The following is a 22,271-nucleotide window of genomic DNA, read 5'->3' as shown; positions in this document are numbered from 1 at the left end:
GTGTATGATTTGTCTTGGCATTCTCCATATTGTACTTCTTCAGAAGTTCCTTGACATACTTCTGTTGGTGAATCATTTTCCTTCAGCTATTTGCTTTATTTGAAGTCCAAGGAAGAAATTTCCTCAAGGGTTCGATTTTTCCTTTCTACAACTCCATTCTGTTGGGGAGTCCTTGGAGCTGAGAAGTTATGATTCATGCCATTTTCCCTGCAAAACTCATTGAATCTTGAGTTCTCAAATTCAGTTCCGTGATCTGATCTGAGATGGACTATGAAGTGACTACTGATTTTCTGTATTTTCTTGGCAAAGGCAACAAACTCGTTAAAAGTTTCATCTTTACTAGCAAGAAAAATAACCCAAGTGAATCTAGAATAATCATCAACAATAACCAAAACATATTTCTTGCCACTCCTGCTTTGAATTCTCATGGGACCACACAAATCCATATGGATTAATTCCAAAGGCTTTGTAGTGCTTACCATTTTCTTCAATTTAAAAGATGAGCGAACATGCGTGCCTTTCACACATGCATCACAAACTTTGTTCTGTAGGAACTTGATAATAGGAAGTCCCACTACCAAGTTCCTTGACCTTAGCTTGTCTAGTAATGAAAAGCTAGCATGTCCAAAATGTTTATACCATAGCAGGGGATCATCTTCAACAACACTCAGACATGTAAGGTTGTTCCTTGGGATTAAGTTTAGGTCAACTGTATAAGTGTTCCCTCTTTTTGTTCCTTCTAGAACAACCTTTCCTGACTTGTTGTTGATGATGTTGCAAGAATCAGAAGTAAAACTTACAGAGTATCCTTTATCACAGAGTTGTGATATACTGCGCAAATTGTGCATTAAGCCCTCGACCAGGAACACATTATCAATGGAATGAGATTTAGATCTTCCAATTTTTCCTTTTCCAATGATCTCGCCCTACTTATTATCCCCAAAGGTTACTATTCCTCCAGGGTAGTCTTCTAGTGAGAGGAATTTTGATTTATCACCTGTCATACGCTTTGAACAACCGCTGTCGAGATACCACGAGTTGTTCCCCCTCACTAGGACCTGCAAGAAAACTAAGCATTAGGATCAGGAACCCAGGTTTCCTTGGGTTCCTTAGACGTGGATGCAATATCAGTTTTCTTGACCCACACTTGTTTTACATTTCTTTTATCAGCTTCTTCTCTTATCCTACACTGTCCATAGAGATGTCCAATTTTACCACAAAAAGTGCATACCTTCATGCTAGGAAGCCCAACATATTTCTTTTGCTTACCTTTCTTCTTGGTCATATAACCAAGGCCTTCAGTTCTTTTTCCTTGAGCTTCGGCTATCCACTTAGGTATGACTTTTGGGTCAATACTTCTATCCTTTCTAGCATTTAGATCCGATTCAAGTTGATCCTTTTGGGTTTTTAAAGTAGAAAGCTCATTTTTAAAATTTTTAAAATCAACATTGAATTTAAGCAACTGATCGCTTGAGGAACTGCTAGAACTGATATTAGAATTTATGAGCTTATATTGAGTTAATTCAACATTCAGAAGAATACTTTCATTCTTAATTCTATCAGCTATCTTAGTTATGTGTTTGTGTTTAAAATCAAGCTCTCTTAGTTTGGTTTGAGACATGGCATAGGCTGTTTCCAACCAGGTACCATGTTCTCTGCAAACCTTAAGAGCTTTTTCACATTTATTCAACTTCACACATGTATCTCTAAAAAATTCTTCTTCTTCTAGACATATATCTATCAAGACATCTTTAGAGAGACTTTTAAGCTGTTTAGGATCAAGAAATACCTCTTTCTAGAGTTCCTCAAGGTAAGCCTTTTCATCATCTGATTTGGCCATCAAACAGAGATTGGCCGTCTCTTCTTCTGGTTGGTCATCATCTTCTTCTTCACTCTTTGAGTCTCCCTAGGCTGCTATCATGGCCTTCCTCATGTTTGACTTTTGATAGTTTACTTTGCTGAATTTTTCTCTTTCATGTTCCTTAGCCTTTCCTTTCCCTTTATCATTTTCCAAAAGGGGACAGTCTCTGATAAAGTGATCTAGGGATCCACTCTTGTGGCAGCTATAGTCAGGCTTTGTATTTGAGGTCTTTTTCCCGAAGTTCCTTGAGGTTCGGCCTTTCTTGAACATCTTTTTGAATCTTCGCACAATTAGGGCAGCCTCATCCTCGTCCACTTCTGAGTCTTCCTCCTCATATGCCTTAAGAGCCAATCCCTTGTTCCTCATGGGTTCATTGTTTACTCCAAGGTGTAGCTCATGAGTCATGAGAGAACCTGCTAGTTGTTCAATATTGAATTTTGTAAAGTCCTTCGTTTCCTGAAGGGCTGTCACTTTAGCTCTCCATCTCTCATCTTGTGGAAGACTTCTAAGAACCTTCCTAACCTGCTCATCTGTAGGAATCTGTCTACCAAGGGAAACCAACTCATTTATGATGTTAGTAAAACGGGTTAGCATCTCTTGAATGGTTTCCTTAGGCTGCATCTCAAATCTTTCATACTGTAGGCGTCGCTCGAAGTGCGCCTACGTTAAAAGCATGTGGTGAATATGCTTGGAACTCATAGGAAGTAGGAATTGACATAATACGATTAGAGACAAGGAAAGTAGGGAGGCGCCAACAAGTTTTTAAGGAACTTGTAAACCGTTCACGGATCATAAAAAGGCAACCACGATAAAGGGACAACGATAGGCAACAACGATTGACCCGTGAAGGTTACACCCCATTCGTAATCCGTGAGATTACTAACTCCATATGGTTCGGAACCACGAAAGGAGGATTGGGGATGATGGTACGAAGTGAGTCATGGAGTCACATTCGCCCGTATTGGCCTTTACTCGATTCTTATATTGAAAAGCATTCCTGTGATCTCAAAGGCATACAAACAATAATTCAATTCGCTCCAAACTATTATATAACTAAATTGGTTGAATATTAATGCAACATATAATCTTAAAATATTGGTGATCACTTGAATTAAACAACAAGATTAAAAGGAAGCTAAACCGGTTGTCCAAATTATCTTATTAGGCATGATTTTCAATTACATATTCCCTTTAAACATGAAATATTGTGATCAATAACAGTATAATAGAGCAATATTAATATTAGAACTAGTTTAATCACAATTCCAACAACATAAAATCGTTAGAAAAATAATAAAAACAAAAGGAGCATGATCCTTACTTTGATTCTGTTTGTTTGCAACTACAAAATAATAAACGAGTTAGTAAATTCAAGGAAATAAATATACAATAACTAAATTAAATTAAATAAAATAAAGTTGATTTTGGGGCCAAACCCTCAAACAGTTCTACCTTTCACGCCTTGGTTTAAGGACAAAACCTCGAGTAAAATATGGACTCCTTTGAGTGCTTGAAGAAGGAACTTTGAAGTGAAAAGGGTAGGCTAGTGTTTAGGCTAAAGCATAGAAGAGAGAAAATAAAATAATAGAATTACTCGGTGCCCCGTTCATCAGAAATGAGGGGGTATTTATAGGGAAAATGTGCTGAGGGAGCACACGGAACCCTAAAATGATAAAAACCTAAAAACGTATCTCGTGATACGGGAATATCTACCGTCAAACGGTACACTTTCCCGTGACACGGTACACTTTTGGCATGACGCGCGAAACTTTCAGAAAACGGGATAGAAAATGCGTCATGTGTTTACGCGGAAAAGACACGAAACATCCCGTGTCACGGCAGACCTCCCGTGTCACGGGAAATCCCACTGTCAGACGGGAAGGATTCCCGTGACACGGTGGCAGTCTGCCGTGGCGCGGGAATTTCAAGTCCATTTTCCGTCTAAATACATTTTGAACCCTAATTTCCTTCGGCTTTTTAAGTGCCGATTGATAATTTCGGGCCTTTTCTGACTTTTATTATTCGGGCTAAAATAAGAAAATAATTAAATAAAAATAAATAAAGGGTTTGGGCCAAAAATAAATAATAAAACAATAAAATAAAAAAGGTTTGGGCTAGAATTAATTAATAAGTTTGGGTTGAAATTAAAACTATGCTTTTACCAAACATCAAGACTAATGCATGGATTGTTCAAAAATATGAATTTAATAAAATACGATTTTTTAAGCACTCTCGGGATTAAATACTAAACCCGACCAACAGTGGCGGTTAAAGGTTGTTCATCATCGGGTTTGGTTTTGGGGAGACATTTTTAGGTGTCTACAGAAGCCCCCACTTTGACTGAGTTTGTAGAAACGTCAGTTTCGAAAACGATTGTCAAAGTAGCCGATAGGGACGGAGAATGATTTAAGACGTTCTGCGATCCTAAATCACTCTGCATATGCCGATACCTGCAGAAAGATGTTAATTCCAAAGATAAAAGAGTAAAGGGATAGAATACGTATCTGGCACCAGTGTATCGGTGACAAACGAATTTGACAGCTTCCTAAGCTTGAAGGAATTCACCGAGTGACGTTTGTTGAAATGCTTTCCATGCTTGAGGAAAGCCGACTGAAGAGCTTGGTAGCTTTCTAAGCCTGAAGAAAGCTACCGGATAATACTTTCCATGCCTGAGGAAAGTCCATGAACGAATTTGGTGTCATTCTATGCTTGAAGAATTTCACCAATAATGCCTTCCATGCTTGAGGAAAGCCGACAAAAGAATTTGGCGGTTTTCTATACTCGAAGAAAAATCCACCGATAACGCTTTCCAAGCCTGAGGAAAGCCGACTTGGCGGTTTTCTATACTTGAAGAAAAATCCACCGATAACGCTTTCCAAGCCTGAGGAAAGTCGTCTTGGCGGTTTTCTATACTTGAAGAAAAATCCACCGATAACGCTTTCCATGCGTGAGGAAAGCCGAGTATTGCTGAAATTTGTAAGTCTATGATGGTTCGATTATCCCCGAACGTGGGCCGCAGATGTTTCACAATTTTAAGCCGATTATCCGACCACATTACGTGGTTAAAATAGACTTTGATGTTTTCTAGGGGTAAAATGGTCATTTTAGTCCCCCTTAAATATCATTTAGAATTTTCCGCGTAATTCTAGCGAAAAATAATCGCCCAACAAGCTCGAAAAATCATTCAAACTGGTCAAAAATGTCAGGAATATTCGCTGACAATGCACAGAGCCTGCCGTGCCACGTTAGACGGGATAAAATCCCGTGTCACGGGAATATTTTTTTCTGCTTTTTTTTTTCTTTTTTTTTGTTGTTGAATTGGTCAACATGAATCAGCGCGCCACGTCGGCAGTCTACCGTTACACAATAACGGTAACCGTGGCACGGTGAACGGGGTTTGCAACGGCTACTTTTTTGCTTTCAATTCACGTTTTTGCTTCACCATTTCGCCATTTCTCATCTGATTCTCACTCCAAAAAGTTCAAAAATTTTCCTTGGGTTGCCGTGTCTCGTCGAGTGCTCACCGCTACTCGGTTTGTCTTCCTGTCGGCCGGTTTCCACCACCGTGTCGCGGCCTTCCTGCATTCTCTCTCTCCTCTTTTTTTTTTTAATTTTCTTGCTTTTTGCTGCGGGTTGCTGATGCTAATTTTTGCTGTTGCTGTTTCTGTCTTCCTCCGGAGCTCCCGTCGGGGTCACCGGAGCTCCGTCGCCTTTTGAGCTTACCGTGACACGGGACAGCCTTGTCGTGTCACGGATTCTGCTGACCGTGTCGCGGCGTTCTGCTGGTGGCGGGAGCTTTTTTCGAGCTTTTGGAGTTCAAATTTTCACCGATTTTGCTATAATTTCTTGTTATCTTCCTCACTTTCGACCCTCTACGAGCATTCATGTAAGTTTCCTTTGATTTTTGTCTTGAATTTTGCTTCACATAAGTAATTTCATGAAAAACCCTTAAAAATCAATTTGGGGATTTTTTATTTTGAGGTTTTATGTTGAAATTCTTGCCATGATTTGATGGAGAATTGAGTAAATCACCATTTTTGGGTACTATGTGAAATGATGTTCATGTTATTTCTTTTGTACTTAAAATGGTGAAAAAACGGTGGTGAAGTGTTTCATGATGTGTTGATTCATTATTTTTGTGCAACTTCGAAACATATTTTGCGTATGTACTATATCTTCATGGAGAACATAGTATCATGCGGCTAGGAGAACTGTAGTATTAGTTTGTCATGGAGAAACTAAATACCATAATTTTGCCAATTTTTAGCCTGGAGGTAAAAATTTAGCGTATAATTCAATAAATAACTAAATAACTTAGGAAATGATGCTAAGTATTTAGATTTTTATAATAGCATGCCTAGGCGACGAGATTGCGATCTTTCTACCCTCGGCCGGCGTCGGGCTTTTCGGGAGGACACTTCCACCATTCCTGAGGGTATGGACGACGATGCTTTAGAGTCCGAGCCTCAGGCATCCGCGAGTAGAGGTAGGTTGGTTCCACCTCCGTGGACTCCTAACCAGTTGGTTTTCTACCGTGAAAACCATGTCTCTCATCGCTCACTCTCCGGCATAGTCGATGGCACGCTTCGCCACCACGGTTCTGGAGCCGGCGATTTGATCCCTCGACTTCACCAGATCATTACGAGGGATCCTGCTACGACGCCCTATGGGAATCGGCTGGTTTAGTAGATTTCTATACGACGGTTGTAGGGTTTTGCAGCCCCCGAGGTTGTGGTGTGACGGTCGTTCGCGCATTGTTGGAGTATTTCTGGGATACTACCAACACTTTTCATTTTGCTTGGGGGGAGATGACGGTGTCCCCCCTAGACTTCAGTATGATCATCGCGTTGCGCTTCACCTACCGGGGCTGTAGCTCAGATGTCTGATCTGTCTTGGGGATCGTCTGAGAAAGCTGATTTGTTGGGTCCGATCGTTCAGTACATCAGGTCCCGACCACTGTCTCGAGGTGGTCCTAGGAGCGGACGATCGGAGCTGGCTTCAGTTTTAGCTAGTGGCTTCGACATGGAGGATACGACGGCTGAGCAGCGAGTGCAGATTTTCATCCTGATGCTGATTTCTATGACCCTTTCTCCCGATAGGAGTTCACGTGTATGTTGGGGTTTAGTGAGTCCGACTCACCGCGGAAACAAACTCTGACCTGAGGAACCACTCGCAATAATTAAAATCATAAAGCATAAATAAATAATCACAAAGAAAAGATAACGAATCTTACCCTCGAAGCGAGCTTCGCCCAAAAACCGAGGCTCTTACTTGAAAGCTACGAGCACATCAAGTGCCGCGCCTCCGACGGTATCCACCAAAAAAAGGCGAACACAACTTTAAGGTCCGCTACCTTGGGGTTAGCAAGGTCTGATCAAAACCCGAGTGTTATATGAGTTTAAGAGTTTTCCCAAAATTATGGAATGCTCTTTTTAACTCCCACTCAAGCATCATTTTCAATGCCCCAAGTTGGGTATTTATAGGGAATGATGAGAGTATGAAAATCTCTCCCATCAATGTGGGACAATGAGATTTTCACATTTTATTTTAAAGCAAAAATAAAATTATTAAGCAAACTAGTAATAAATCAACAAGTGTCAAGCATACATGAGGGAGTAGGTGAGGCCCACTTGGAGATGGGGACCAAACTTGCTCCCCACTCTCTCCCTCACCTTGCGCCACATGGCAACCCCCACTTGGGCACCAAGGCACCCAAGTGGGCTTCTCATTTTGCTGCTGCCCCTAGCCTCGGCCTAGCTATCCACGCACCACAAAGTGCGGGCTGCTTTCTAGCACCTTCGGCCAGCAGGCCCCTGCACTTGCGTGCGTGCTGCTGCTGCCGAGGGCTGCTGCTAGCTTGCCTCGCACCTAGTGCGGGTTGCTAGCTGCAGCATGCTAGCACGCCACGCACTAGGTGCGAGCTGCTAGCCGCAGCTTGCTAGCAAGCCCTGTACTTGGTGCGGGCTGCTAGCTCGGCTATACCCCCTAGCACTCGATGTTCCGATGCTAGGGGTATTTTGGTCATTGTTGATTTATTACTGTTTTCTCGTCTCGTCTTCTTATTATCTTCGACTCGACTTCCGACGATCGGTTTCGACGCTCTAATCTCGAATTACCGACGTCTAAATATTTAACACTCGGGCGACGAATTAATTTCTTCCAAATTAATTCGTCGAGTTGGTTCGTATATTTTGCTTGGGTGTGACCCGAAGGGTTCAGTTAAGATTAAGCTGTAATATTAATTATATTAATATTACTGATCGGAAGCGGCCTCCACCCAGGCATTCCGATCACTTGACCTTACTGAGTATATTAGCTTTCTAATAATTTTGAACCCGCTATTATAATAATACACTTGTTCGAAGGACACCATTTCTTTCAATCTCCCACTTGTCCTTCCGGACAAGTGTGCATTTAGTGTATAGCCCTTATCTTATGTCTCTTCATGTCTCTTCATGAACTACAGAGTAAGATTACTAGTCATCTCTGTTACATCCAGAAGTGTTTCTCAAAATCCGTGTTTGACTGTTATTAAGCAGATGATTTCTAAAATCCATCTGAGCATGGCCATGCATTTTTCACAGTCACGCTCTTCGAGAGGCCTTGTAAACAACAAGACATGTTCCTTATTGTTAGTAGGGGGACATTTCCAGTCTTGTAATGTAGCTTCTCTTACTAAGAGGACTCACCCGCCCGATATCTGTCTTTATAATCCCCAGTTACGGCAGACGTTTGGCGGATACCAAAGCGGACCAGTACTCAAACAAGAGATCTCCCACTATTCATGGTCAAAGGAAAAGAGTTCCGATAGTAATAATGAGAAAATACTTATGACGATTTTTAAATCTCTTAAAGTATCCTCATAGGTCGATCCAATATGGTTCTAAACCAATACCTGTGCAAATGATTTATATCCTCATAGCACAAGAAACGGTGCTACAAATCATACTACACACTAATCTCTGATGGTCATCAATCGTCCACAAAATATGACCTTGATTAGGGATAATTTTCGATTAAAATATTCAATGTTCACTTAGTAGGTGTTTCTTTATCCAAGCCATTGACTTGATACCCTATTTTGAATATTTATTAAAATCGAATGGACTCATTATTTAATTCTAAACCACAATTAAATAAAGACGAAGTGATTTAAATTGCATGGAAATTTTAATTACTCAAAAACTGAATGGTTCATCATGGTGCTTTACATCAACATTGTTCAAAATTTGATTAAAACACTATAAAACGGAATTCAAAGCCAGTTCATGACATGCTTGATTCTCATTGCCTCAATGTGTTTGTTGTGCTTCACTTGAGACAAAGGTTTAGTAAGTGGATCGGCTACATTGTCATCCGTTCCAACTTTGCAAATTCTGATTTCACCTTCTGACTTCCATTCTTGAATCATGTTAAATCGCCTCTGGACATGTTTGACCTTCTGATGTTCTCGTGGCTCTCTAGCATGAGCAATAGCTCCATTGTTGTAACAATAGAGGTCTATTGGACCCTTGATGGAGGGTACAACACCAAGTTCATCAATGAACTTGCGAATCCAAACTGCCTCCTTGGCTGCCTCAAATGCTGCCAAATACTCGGCTTCAGTTTAAGAATCAGCGGTTGTGCTTTTCTTTGCACTCTTCCAACTAAACGCTCCTCCATTGAGACATAATATGTATCCTGATTGTGACTTGAAGTCGTCTCTGTCTGTCTGGAAGCTTGCGTCAGTATATCCCTCAACAACCAATTCATCTTTACCACCATAAACCAGGAATTTATCCTTGTTCCTTTTCAGGTACATTAGAATATTCTTGGCCGTAGTCCAATGCGCCTCTCCTGGGTCTGATTGGTATCGACTAGTACATATCATGGCATACATGGTCGATCCAATAAGCGAAGCATATGGAATTCGACTCATCCTTTCTTTCTCATCAGGTGTCTTTGGAAACTGCTTCTTGCTTAAGGTTATGCCATGCGACATGGGTAGGTGCCCTCTCTTGGCTCCTTCCATTTGGAATTGAGTCAGTACCTTATTGATGTAAGTACTCTAACTCATTCCAATCATCCTTTTTGATCTATCCCTATAGATCTTGATGCCTAATATGTACTGAGCCTCTCCCAAGACTTACATTGAAAAACATTTCCCGAGCCAAGTCTTTAAAGACTCTAGCAATGGAATGCTATTTCCAATGAGCAAGATGTCATCCACATATAGGACTAGGAAGGCGATGTCACTCCCACTGACCTTTTTATAGACACAAGACTCATCTGGATTCTTGATAAAACCAAACTCACTGATGGCTTCATCAAATCGCATATTCCAACTCCTGCTTGCTTGCTTTAATCCATAAATGGACTTCTTAAGCTTGCATACCTTCTTAGGATTATTCTGGTCGAAAAAACCTTCAGGCTGTGTCATATACACAGTTTCTTCCAAAATCCCATTAAGGAAAGAGGTTTTGACGTCCATCTGCCATACTTCATAATTGTAATATGCAGCAATCGCTAGAAGAACTCGAACGGACTTAAGCATAGCAACTGGAGAAAAGGTTTCATCATAATCAACGCCGTGAATTTGCCTGTAACCTTTTGCTACCATCCTTGCTTTGTAAATAAATACATTTCCATCTTTGTCGGTTTTCATCTTGAAAATCCATTTACATCCGATAGGTGTGTAACCTGCGTGTAAATCAACCAAGTCCCATACTTGATTTTGAAACATGGAGTCCATTTCGTGTTTCATGGCCTCTTGCCATTTTGCAGAGTCGGGGCTCGTCACAGCTTGCTTGTAGGTTGCCGGCTCATCTCCATCCACTACTAGGATGTCCTGATCTTCGGTTAATACAACACCGAGATATCTGTCAGGTTGAGATCTTGGCCGGGTCGACCTACGTAGGGTAATGGACTGAGCATTTGCATTGTCAGGTTGACTTTGCATATTTTGACTTTGACCAATGTCAACAACTGCTTGGTAAGCACTTTGATTGTTAACTTGTTCTTGTTGCTCGTCCTCTCGAACTTCGTCGAGTTCAATTTTCCTCCCACTTGTCATTTTGGAGAGATGCTCCTTCTCCAAGAAGACACCATCACGAGCAACAAACACTTTGTTCTCGGATTTGTTGTAGAAGTAATACCCTTTGGTTCCTTTTGGATAACCCACAAAGTAAACCTTGTCAGCTTTCGGATGAAGTTTGTCAGAGGTGAGTTTCTTGACATATGCTTCGCATCCCCAAATCTTGAGAAAAGACAACCTTGGCGGTTTTCTTGTCCATAATTCATATGGAGTCTTTTCCACTGCTTTTGACGGAGCACGATTTAGAGTGAGTGCCGCAGTTAAAAGTGCATGTCCCCAGAAAGAGATTGGAAGTTCACTAAGACCCATAGTAGATCGGACCATGTCTAACAGGGTTCAATTCCTCCTTTCAGATACTCCATTCCATTGAGGAGTTCCCAGAGGTGTCAACTCTGAAAGTATTCCATGTTCTTTCAGATGGTCATCGAACTCTTGGCTCAAATATTCGCCACCTCGATCCGATCGAAGCGCTTTGATTTTCTTGCCGAGTTGGTTTTCAACTTCTTTCTGAAATTCTTTGAATTTATCAAACGATTCAGATTTGTGCGACATTAGATAGACATAACCATATCTACTAAAGTCGTCCGTGAAGGTTATGAAATACCGATAACCACTCCTTGTGGGTGTACTCATTGGTCCACATACATCGGTGTGTATTAGTCCCAACAAGTCACCGGCCCTTTCTCCTAACTTGGAGAATGGTTGCTTTATCATCTTGCCTAATAAACATCCTTCGCAATTCTCAAAGGATTCTAAATCAAATGAGTCAAGAATACCTTCTTGTAGAAGTTTCTTGATGTGTTTGATGTTAATGTGGTCAAGGCGACAATGCCACAAGTAAGTTTGACTAGACTGTGTAGTCTTAGCTTTCTTTGCAGGATTATTAACGTTATAAATTTCCTTGTCTAGTGATATCACATAAAGACCATTTTTTGAGTGTGTCGTACCATATAAAACATTATCGAGATAAAATGAACATGATTGGTCTTTAACTCGAAATTCAAAACCTTTGGCGTCCAACGCCGAAATTGAAATGATGTTTTTGGTAATGTTGGGAACACAATAAACATTGTCAAGTTCCAAAACTAGCCCCGTGGGCAAAGACAAACTAAGAGATCCTATAGAAATAACACCAATCCTTGCTCCATTTCCTACCCGGAGCTCGATTTATCCCTTCGCTAGCTTCCTAGTGTTCCTTAGTGCATGTGAATTGGAACAAAGGTGTGAGCCACATCCGGTATCTAATACCCATGAAGCCGAGCTAGTGAAGTTCAAGTCTATAACGTAAATAACTGATGTAGAAGCAACAATTCCGTTCTTCTTATCTTCCTTGAATTTGAGGCAGTCTCTCTTCCAATGTCCCTTCTTCTTGCAATAGAAGCATTCGGAATCAGACTTAGAAGATGCTACCTTTTTCTCCTTGTTGTCTTTGGTAGCTTTCGGCTTAAAAGGAAAGTTCTGCTTCCCTTTCCCCTTAAAGCCCTTGTTCCTTTTGCCTGCCCTTTTGAACGTCTTACCCTTCTTAACCATGAGCATATCATGCTTTCCCTCATCCTTGAGCATCTTCTCATCTTGCTTCAACATCTCATGAAGCTCGGTGAGGGTTTTCTCCATGCTATGCATATTGTAGTTCATCTTGAACTGGTCATAGCCTTTGTGAAGGGAATGGAGAATTATGTCAATAGCCATTTCAGTTGAATACCCCGCATCAAGACTTCCCATGTTCTCAAATAATCCGATCATTTTGAGCACATGTGGGCTGACTGGCTCTCCTTTCTTGAGCTTAGTCTCAAGGATCTGCATGTGGGTTTCAAACCATTCAGTTCGATCCTGCTCTTGAAACATATTCTATAACTCAGAAATGATCTCTTAGGCCGATTCCTTCTCAAAGAAGGTTTTCTGAAGTTCAGGAGACATAGTGGCTAGCATTACACACTTGACATCCCGATCGGCTACTTGCCATCGGTTAAGGGCCGCTTGAGTTACATCCTCATTGGGAGCGTCGGGCATTTCCTCATCAAGGATATACTCTTTCTGTTCTTGCATAAGAACGATGCGCAAATTCCTTTGCTAATCAAGGAAATTGATACCGCTCAACATCTCCTTGTCGAGAATTGAGCGCAATGAAAACTGATTGTTTGGGGTTGAAGACATGATTCTACAATTGAAAGAATTTTAATGAAAAACCATTCAAAAATACTTAAATAAGATTGAATTTTATTCATGCAAATTTTCAATACTTATTTAACGTCTTATTCACACGTAAAATTTATCCCTATTTTGTGAAAATAAGGCGATTCCAAGATCCGAAGAAACAAAGAGTGGTTAAGCATGCTTTGGCTTGTCTTAAACACTCAATCTTCTTAGGTAAGAATTGCCTTGCTAATGGCTCTAAGCCACTCTTGGTTAGATAATCGTCGCATCTAATGCATCTTTGACGATGTATCTCTTTTGCCACGGTATGTGAGGACTCCTTACTCATACCGATGAGTTAAACCAAAACCAACGTGCACACCGGTGTGCCTTATGCCCCTTGGAGAAGTGATGGCACCTCACTTTGGCGTAGCCTACCATCACCCTCGTTCGGTTAGTAAGTGTTGTTTTGGAAAGGCAAGTTTGACTCAATATTATTAGGGACTTAGGATTTCTATGTTGGTTGATTTAAGTGAACTTAACTAATCATCGCAACATCGAGAAAACATAAACATGCATCTAACGAATAATTCACAGATATATATAAGCATAAAATATAAAGCGAAATTATAGATGCATATTGGAAACTAGCATGACCCCTTGAGATCTTCATATCTTCAAACGGTCTTCATTTGCAATTCAAGGCTTTGTCTTCCAAGATACGCCGTCTTCAAGAATTAACCAAACTATGCAAAAACTAGTGTCTACAACTAGGAATAATCTAAATATTAAAGTACAAAAATGCTTAATGGTGCGTAAACCGTATTTAGATTTACAAAAATACATAACGGCACGTAGTCCGTATTTTCTATCCTAGTCGGGTCCCACTAGTTGCCATTTCATAAAACCTGTGAGAGAGAATATATATATTCCATTCATCCATTCACTATTTGTGAATGGCCCATGCAATTTACAAATTAAAACAAAGTAAAATGCAAATAAACAACGCGCGCACTAGTAACTAATCTAGGTGGTTAATCCGATTAACACGCCTAATTAAAACTAGTCAAAGTTGTTTAACCGATTATATAATTTACGTCATTAATAATTGAAGCTCCCACTAAATTTCGCATTTCCTTAATTAATCTAAATAATTAATTCGGTAGCACCCAAACTTGTCAAAATGAAATTTTGCCAATGCCGCTCAAAACCGAGGCCTAGCCTCCCAAAATTTTAATTAAAATAAACAAAATTAATTAAAATAAATAAACGGAAAAATAAGCAATATTACGGCTAGTCACCTCACCGCACCAAGCATACGCACATGCCAAAAACACGAACACACGACCCACGGCACACGCCCGCGAGCTGCTGTCGTGCGTGTGCTGTTGCCGTGCGTGGCTGCTGCCGCGCGTGTGGCCGCAAGCAAGGCGGCGCCGCCACCTTGGCAGCCACATATGGGCTGCTATGCAGCCCGGCTCGTAAAGGTGATGCATTGCCTCGTTTTGCATGCCACGGACTCGGGATTTGATCCCTTTTCGCGAGACAACAATAATTATCTCTGAATTAATTTTAGATCTAATTTAGAGAGCAAAATAAAATTTTAAACAAGTCTAACTTAATAAAATTTTCATAGTGCAAATACCCAAAATAATTCCAAGAACCATTCTTAATTAAATCGGTTTAGCTTGGTGCAACATAAAATTGAGGCAATTTCTAACTTTCAATTTAATCAATTTAAATTAAACTTGAGAATTTGACAAAGTAATGGGAAATTGGAAAAATATGAACTTTAATGTTCATAATGAAAATTCAAACATCTAAATTTTGTGAATCCTTGAAAATTATATCTTCCAACATGAAGATAACCAAATTTCTATCACAAAAATCGAAACTTTATGTTTCTAATCAACTCAAAATGATTAAAACATCAAAGTTTAACACAAAATAACATGGAATTTAGTGGTTTTTAAAGTTTCAATTACTTATCACAAATAAAGATTGAATCTTTAACACTTAGGAAGCCTCAAAAATAAAACTTTCACACTAAAAAGCAATTATTTTGCAATTATGTGAAAATAAATCAACCTTTAAGCATCAAATACTACCAAGTAAGTGTGCTTTAAGGGGACATAAAAATGCAGAAAATAATGCAAATAATCAACCATATAATCAACAATTTATGCTATTAATTTCAAGGTTAGAAAAGACTTAAAAATTTTCGTCAAAAACGAAAAACTCCTCGAAAAAGGCATTTCTGGTAAGAATTTGGCTAAAATCACAGGACCCTTGGGGGTAAAAACCTTTCCAGAACACGTTTTCCACCCAAAATTCACTAGTCTTAGGCGAAAATCTAGAGTCTGGGCCAAACTCGACATTAAAAACGGGATTAAAATAAATAAAACCGAGCTACTAATCTAATTAGCAACTTAAACCAGAAAATTAAGCCAAAATAAACCTTGAAAAACATGATTATAAAAATAAACGAGCGGGTTTAGTGAGTCCGACTCATCGCAGAAACAAACCCCGACCCGAGGAACCACTCGCAATAATAAAATCATAAAGCATAAATAAATAATCACAAAGAAAAGATAACGAATCTTACCCTCGAAGCGAGCTTCGCCCAAAAACTGGGGATCTTACTTGAAAGCTACGAGCACGTCAAGCGCCGCGCCTCCGACGGTATCCACCCACAAAAGGCGAACAACATTTTAAGGTCCGCTACCTTGGGGTTAGCAAGGTCTGACCAAATCCCGAGTGTTATATGAGTTTAAGAGTTTTCCCAAAATTATGGAATGCTCTTTTTAACTCCCACTCAAGCATCATTTCCAATGCCCCAAGTTGGGTGTTTATAGGGAATGATGAGAGTATGAAAATCTCTCCCATCAATGTGGGACAATGTGATTTTCACATTTTATTTTAAAGCTAAAATAAAATTATTAAGCAAACTAGTAATAAATCAACAAGTGTCAAGCATACATGAGGGAGTAGGTGAGGACCACTTGGAGATGGGGACCAAACTTTCTCCCCACTCTCTCCCTCACCTTGCGCCACATGGCAACCCCCACTTGGGAACTAAGGCACCCAAGTGGGCTTCTCATTTTGCTGCTGCCCCTAGCCTCGTCCTAGCTATCCACGCACCACAAAGTGCGGGCTGCTTGCTAGCACCTTCGGCCAGCTGGCCCCTGCACTTGCGTGCGTGCTGCTGCTGCTGAGGGCTGCTGCTAGCTTGCCTCGCTCCTAGTGCGGGTTGCTAGCTGCAGCATGCTAGCACGCCACGCACTAGGTGCGGGCTTTTAGCCACAGCTTGCTAGCAAGCCCCGTACTTGGTGCGGGCTACTATCTCGGCTATACCCCCTAGCACTCGATGTTCCGATGCTAGGGGTATTTTGGTCATTGTTGATTTATTACTGTTTTCTTGTCTCATCTTCTTATTATCTTCGACTCGACTTCCGATGATCGGTTTCGACGCTCTAAGCTCGAGTTATCGACGCCTAAATATTTAACACTCGGGCGCCGAATTAATTTCTTCCGAATTAATTCGTCGTGTTGGTTCGTATATTTTGCATGGGTGTGACCCAAAGGGTTCAGTCAAGATTAAGCTGTAATATTAATTATATTAATATTACTGATCGGAAGCGGCCTCCACCCAGGCATTCCGATCACTTGACCGTACTGAATATAATAGCTTTCTAATAATTTTAAACCCGCTATGAGAATAATAAACTTGTTCGAAGCTCACCATTCCTTTCAGTATACTCCTTTGCTACCTCCATGCTCTGGTCAGGATCCATGAGATATGTTGCGATAGCTGGGCCAGCCTTGGATAACCCGATCTCCTTTTATCGCTACGTCATGGCTGTCGGCAGCTGAATGACGAGTCTTTCATCACCGTCTATGGTCTGTGGAGAGTCGTAGAGGTGATGATCTTTTCCCTTTTTGTTTCACTTTAACTTGTTCGACTCATGTGCTAAAAATTACTTTTCATCGCAGCTATGGTTCTACGAGTACTTCCTAGGCTTGGCTCCTCGCCGGCGTCGTGGAGCGGTCCATGATTTCCCTGTCGGGGCCAGCTGGCGTGATCGTGGAGAGTCGCGGGTGGAGTCTGTCCCTGCATTTCGTGGGCTGCTATGCCGAGGCACCTCTTCTGTCGGCGCAAGAATCAGTTTTGTTGTGTTATTTTCCCTCTGACGTTTTTTCTGTTGTTTCGCGCTGACTTTTTATGGTCTTCAGGTTGCCATTGATGTCCAATATCGTCCTTGGGCCGAGATGACTAATCTACCTGAGGCCTTGCGTCTTTCTGCGCACCACACCATTTTGGTTGGTAACGGACGCTTTGTCTGATATTTGGGGGAGTGAGTCGTTCTGCAGCATAGCGGCGATCGTTTTGTGGTGCCCTCATCTCCACCAGAGTCGATGCTGGACTCACGCTTGATCAGAGAGTTGATCAACAGGGGAGAGCGCTATACTTTTCCATGGCAGGAGCTTGTACACATGGAGAGTGACTATGCGTGGGATTTGCTTCCCTCTCTGGCTCCTCCACCCCGTCTTCCTGAGGTATGATTTCTTTTGAGGGTCTTCTTTATTAATCTCTGTTTTAAATAGTCGAATAACTTGATAATTCGATCACATTTTCAGACGACTATTTGCCCTGTCGGGAGGATTGAGATTCCACCTCAGTCTATTCGCTACCTAGGGCCGATTCGTATCACAGAGGACCGTATTGCTGACGCGCCAGAGGGTTACAGACAGGCGCAGGAGTCTCTGCCCGAGGTCTTTGAGCCGGTGAGTTCTCTTGGATGCATTATTCATCCTTTTAACACTGTTTGTTACTGACTTTTCTTTGTTTTATCCTCATCCTAACCGCCTGGAGGTGATGGGACTCATGAAGCTGGTTGACTCCCTGAAGTATTGCATCATCAAGCTTCAGCGTGGTGCGAGTTGTCGGAGCTCTAGCGACGTTCTTGAGGTATCATTCATTTTTATTTCTACCATTTGTTTTATTTTTCATTGTTGACACCTTTTGGTTTTGTATCTTTCAGGAGCAACGGAGGTCCCGCTCGCGCTGGAGGCACAGAGGCTCGGACGAGGAGGAGCTTGGTCGTGGTAGACGATCTCCTGAGATTCACCGACGTTCTCATTCTCAGCGAGAGCCTCAGGTTACTCAGCCATTTCAGGAGGCTCAGTGGCAGCAGTCTCAGTCTTCTATGCGCTTTCCGGGCCAGAGTCAGGGGCAGCGTCAGTTGTTTTCACAGCCTCCACAGCCTGAGCTTGGGTCTGTTTTGACTCCCTTGGATCCTGGTTCATTTTCAGCTCCATTGTCAGGGATTCCTCCACCGGTGTCGGGCTTGTTCTCAGTCCCGATGTATGGGACGATGCCTTCACCGAAGATTCCAGTGTCTTTGGGCCAGTCTACACCGTTTTCCGGCTGGACAGGTCCTGCCTTGAGCTTGACTGCTGCTGGGGTTACAGGGACTAGTAGGGACACTACTCCCCGTACTCGGATGGTGGAGGGACTGTTCGGTTCGCCGTTCCCATATGCGCAGGGTGTAGTTGATACTGATTCTGGCTCTAGAGACTTTTGACCGAGGGTTTTTATTTGTACATACTATGATGACACTTGACATGTTTATTTATTACGACTCTTTTGTACATTATTCACAGTTTATGTATTTATTATTGTGTGTTAGTGTGTGTTTGAGACTCCTTGTGTGTGATTGTGTATTTATTAATGACACGACGAAAAAAAACATAAGTGGAGTAATGGAGGGTACCGACCTTCCCCAAAAGAAAAAGAAATAAAAAGACAAGCAAAATAAAATTACCTTCCCCAAAAGAAAAAGAAATAAAAATAAAAATAAAGTAATAAATAAAATTACCCTCCCCAAATAAATGAAATTACTTTCCCCAAGACAAAATATAAATAAAGTGATGAAGAAATAAAATCTTAAAGTGGTGAATAAATAAATAAATAATTAAAATAAAGATAATAATAATAATAAGAATATAAAAAAAAAGTGAGAATTTTATTTGAAATAAAACTCTTAGATAAACGGTGAAGATAAAATACTATAAAAAATCAGGATAGATACAGGAAAAGATGAAAAAAAAAAAAAACGCTCGAAGTGCCGTGACACGGCACTGTGCACCGTTTCACGACAGAACTTGTCGTTTCACGGCATAAGTTCCCGTGACACGGTGGAACTTCCCGTGTCACGGGACGCGTATTACTCAGCAGTTTGTTTTACGCGTATAAAAAGATAAATTTTGGGCAGTGTCGAGTGTTTTTGCTATAAAATAAGACCAGTTTATTCATGATATGCATAATTACGAAACACAAAATAATTTAGAATTTCATGCAAGTCTTATGTGAAGAGTCGTCTTGGAAATAAGAAAGCTCCTCCTAAAGATCGTCTAGGTCCGAGAACACAAGGGATTGAGTTTAAGACTCCTATAATGCCAAGATAGAAGAATTATGTGAAAGGGAAGGGTAAAGAAAAGATGGTCTATAGGGAGAAACAACAGAAAAAATTCAAGAAAGGTGAAAGGGGTGAAAGTTCGACTAGAGATGTGACGGTTCAGGCTACGAAAGATACATTAATGGTGAAGGCTGACCTAATTGACCATGAGAAGGATGTTCCTAAAGAGAAGAGAGATTAGATCAATAGTGCTTTGCTTTTTATGATTTAATTTTTTTTATAATAAGGCATATGATGCCAATACTTGTAGTCGCATTTATTTTAATAATAATAGCACATTTATTTAAGCGATAAAAATAAAAATTACAATGACTTTTATTTATTTATCCGAGTCAAGGAGTCGGACGCAATGGAAGAACGAAAATAAAAACTCGAACAATTAATCCGCAACAAATGTGCCACTATTCTAAAAATAAAACGGAAAACTGAAATTCCACCGTGTCACGGTGAAAGGGTCCCGTGACACGGTACAAATTCCCGCGTCACGACAATTTGCCTTTTTTTTTTTTGCCGACAAAAGGTGACGTGGCACGGGAACTTCTCCCGTCAGACGGGATAAAATCCCGTGTCACGGGAATTTCCCTTCCCCTTTTTTTCAATCAGGCCCACCGTGTCACGGTGAACAGTACCGTGAAACAGTGGGATGTCCCGTGTCGCGACAATTTTCCTTTTGTTTTTTTTTTTTTTTTTTTTTTTTTTTTTTTTTTTTTTTTGTCGTCACGCAATGCTGAACTGACGCGCATATTTTATCAACAGAGGGAGGTTTTTTTTTATTTTAAAGTGATCGGGCTCCCTTGAGGGGTTGCCTACGTATCCTAAAAAGGAATCAGGCCAAACGTAGCTCTATTGGGTCATGAACCCATGCGACTAGGCATAGAATTTCTTAAGTTGATCCAAGTTGGTTAAATTATGTAAGCCGTTACCGTCCATGTCTACCAATTGTGCCGCTCCGCCAGACAAGATAGCTTTAACAATGTACGGGCCTGACCAGTTTGGTCTGAATTTTCCTCTTGGATCTAACACATTTTTGCGAAGTGCCTTAAGCACTAGGTCACCTTCTTTGATATTCCTGGTCTTGACTTTCTTATTAAAATGTCGTGCCATACGTTGTTGGTAGGTTTGGACATGATTCAAAGCTGCCAAGCGTTTTTCATCAAGCAAGACAAGTTCGTCGTATCTTGCTCTAATCCAGTCGACTTCATCTAGTTGGCTTTCCAATGCGATTCGAAGAGAGGGGATTTCAAGCTCGATTGGTTGTATAGCTTCAACTCCATAGACCAAAGAGAAAGGGGTAGCCCCTGTTAATGTACGAACAGAGGTTCGATAACCCCAAAGGGAGAAATGTAGCTTACTTGGCCAATCCTTGTAATTTTCTGTAATCTTTTCGATGATAGTTTTCACATTTTTGTTGGCCTATTCGACTGCTCCGTTTGTTTGTGGTCTGTAAGGTGATGATCGGTGATGCTTGATATGATATTTCTGTAATAATTCCGCGCATTCAGCTTGGAAATGTGTTCCATTATCACTGATCATCTCATGTGGTACCCCATAGCGGCATATGATATTTTTCTCAATGAATTGAGCTATGTGTTTTGCCGTCAGCTTGGCATATGAGGCAGCTTCGACCCATTTGGTGAAGTAGTCGATTTCTACGAGAATGAATTCATGCCCCCCTTGTCTTGGTGGTGTTATTTTTCCAATGATGTCAATGCCCCAAGTGGAGAAAGGCCATGGAGAAGTATACATGTAGAGAAGCGAAGGTGGAACATGCTGTAAGTTTGCATAGACTTGACACTTCATACATTTCTTGACGTATTCGTGACAATCTCTCTCCATAGTAGTCCAATAGTAACCTTGTCGTTGAATCTTTTGGACTAACATCTTTGCATTCATGTGTGTCCCACATATACCAGCATGTAGGTTTTCCATGGTTTTATGTGATTCTTTCTTGGCTATGAATAAGAGATTTCTTCCCATTGCAGTTCTCTTGTTGAATTCTCCCCTGATGAGTACATACTGTGAGGCCAGGAGCCTCAAAGCACGGTGTGCCCTTTTATCAGTATTAGGAGGGTATTCTCCTCTTGTCACATAATTAAGGATGTCCGTATACCTTGGCTCTTCATCTTCTTCTTGTGGTTCTTGTTCATCATCAAGTGCATGAACATAAGCCGACTCATATCTTCTTTCTATGGTCAGTGGCATTTTGATTGTATCAGTTGGAATTCGCACCATTGATGCTAATTTAGCTAGTGCCTCGGCGAATTGGTTTTCTTCTCTTGGCAAATACGTATACTCCACTTCATCTAGTTGCTCCGTGAGAGTTTCTAAATGAGCTTGATACGTAGCGAGACTTTCACTTCTCACTTTCCATCTCTTGGAGATTTGGTTAATGATTAGTGAAGAATCACCGTAGATTCTGAGTTTCTTAATTCCCAAGGTGACAAATGTTCTAACCCCAAAATGCATGCTTCATATTCTACGGCATTGTTGGTGACATCAAAGTCGAGCTTCATGGAAATTGGGATGTGCTCTTCATTGGGTGATACGAGCAAGACTCCTACACCACATCCCTTTTGGTTTGAAGCTCCATCGAAATAGAGCGTCCAGCTATCATCTTCGATCATGAGTAAATCTTCGTCGGGGAAATCATACTCATCTTCTTCTTTTTCAGCTTCTTCTAGCGGAAAGTCTGCTAAGAAGTCAGAAACTGCAGAACCTTTGATGG

This window comes from Chenopodium quinoa, unplaced genomic scaffold (assembly GCF_001683475.1).
Source record: "Chenopodium quinoa cultivar QQ74 unplaced genomic scaffold, ASM168347v1, whole genome shotgun sequence".
Lineage (NCBI taxonomy): Eukaryota > Viridiplantae > Streptophyta > Magnoliopsida > Caryophyllales > Amaranthaceae > Chenopodium > Chenopodium quinoa.
This window is presented reverse-complemented; position numbering follows the sequence as displayed.